Source organism: Gekko japonicus, unplaced genomic scaffold (genome assembly GCF_001447785.1).
Source record: "Gekko japonicus isolate JY-2015 unplaced genomic scaffold, Gekko_japonicus_V1.1 scaffold3041, whole genome shotgun sequence".
Taxonomy (NCBI): Eukaryota; Metazoa; Chordata; class Lepidosauria; order Squamata; family Gekkonidae; genus Gekko; species Gekko japonicus.
The window spans coordinates 119302-121207 of record NW_015164290.1 but is presented as its reverse complement, the minus strand read 5'-3'; positions in this window follow the sequence as shown (position 1 = coordinate 121207).

Here is a 1906-nt window from a genome sequence, read left to right as displayed (position 1 = left end):
CTGCCCAGTCACTGGGGTGGTGGCATCTCATCTCCTTTTGCCTCACAGACACTTTTGCACCTGCACAGTAAACAAAATCAGTTCTTCCCCAGGGTCATCTGTGGTTGGGTTAGGTAAGCAACTGACACTTTTTTGGGGGGAACTATCACTCCTATAAGGCTGTACAAAAACATGCATGTGCAAAATAATGTGGATAAGACACACAAAAATCTAACAGTAAGACTTTTTAAAAACTGTATAAGTAACTGCCTGAGTGTGTTGTCGAATATGTTGTCGAAGGCTTTCACAACCAGAGTTCATTAATTTTTGTAGATTTTCCGGGCTGTATGGCCATGGTCTTGTCATTGTAGGACTTGACATTTCACCAGCAGCTGTGACTGGCATCCTGTGTCAAGGTGAGAAGAAAAATGGTAGGCAGGTAATTTATATCTACTCAGGAAGGTGGGGTAGGGCTGAGTCATTATCTTGTAGGAGTTCCCTAGGCTGTGACATGCTAATGGAGATTTCCTGAGGAGGTTCCTTTGCATATGGATTGGCTGTTGAAATTCTAATAGTGCTATTGTAAGATGTAGAGCATTTTGTGTCTTTCAGGACAGGAAACCATGCCCTATTTATTTTTAAACTCTCTTCCTTCCTGTTGAAATTGTGTTTATGTTTATGAATTTCAATGGCTTCCCTGAGTAATCTTACATGGTAATTGGATGTGTTGTCCAGCCTTTCAGTGTCTTGGAATAAAATACTGTGTCCTGTTTGAGTTAGGCTATGGCCCCGGTCACACGGGCCAGAAAATGTGGGGGGGGGGAGGCGTGGCTCTTTGCGCCATTGCAATCTGATGCGTGATTAGGCAATCAGACTTGACGGCTGCACACCGGGGCTTCCATTGTTGGCGTGTGCAGCAAAGAGGACGCTGGCGTGATCACACCTCAGGAGTCTGGAGGCAGCCTGTGGCAAAGCATTTGCTGGTAGGTCGATGCTGGTAGCTTTTAACTACGTGGCTTCGGCGGCTTGCCACGGGTTGGCCATGGGAGTGCTATGCCTCCCAGATGTTCTGGTGAGATCGCACCCTGGAGTACTGTGCCTTCAGTGGGGCAAATCCTCCATGTGACCGGGACCAAAGTTCAGCCACTGCTGATTTTTCAGGTTGGCCAAGTCTGCAGTGTCTTTCATGTTATTTTATTCTTGTCTGAATGCTATGCTGTGTGGTCCCAATGTAAACCTGTCCACAACTGCAGGGTTTGCAGTATACTCCCGCAGAAGTGAGGGGGTCTCTTCAGTCCTTTGCCAGTCATAGCATCTGTTGTATTTTTCTGGTGGGTCTGAATACCATTTGTAGGTTGTGTTTTTTCATAGGTTTTCCCATCTGATCCCATCTGCCTGAGTGGTTTGCTCACTCTCCATTTAAATATTTGGCTGCAGAGTGATACGTAGCAATAACAGGTCTATTGGAACAGGACTGACTCCCTTTTGGCTTTGTTAGAAGACATATGCATGAAAGGCTGCCGACTGCACTACACTATACTGTTCGAATATGTGAGAAGTCACCTACTGAAAGACTCAAGCTGCTTGTGAACAGCCTAACTGCTCAATGAAAAATCAGTTCCCTGCCCACAATCAGCGAACAGAATGTGAGCTGAACTGGTGAGTAGTCAAGCATCCCTAATAGAGCTCATGGAAGTATCCATGTTGCTGGTTGTTCACTGGGAAGCCAAGTTACTAGTGGGTTCACTTAGCAAAGCATCTACTGGCGTGACCTTCACATATCTGTGTATTGACGTTCACCCATGACTGTGTGTACTGAGCTATGCAGATCTTTTTTTTTTCCTTTTGTTGAGAAATGGCTTATAGGGAAGCCATCATGTGTGAAATGTCCGTAAGAGGCAACAGAGGGTCCAGTATTTATAAAGAG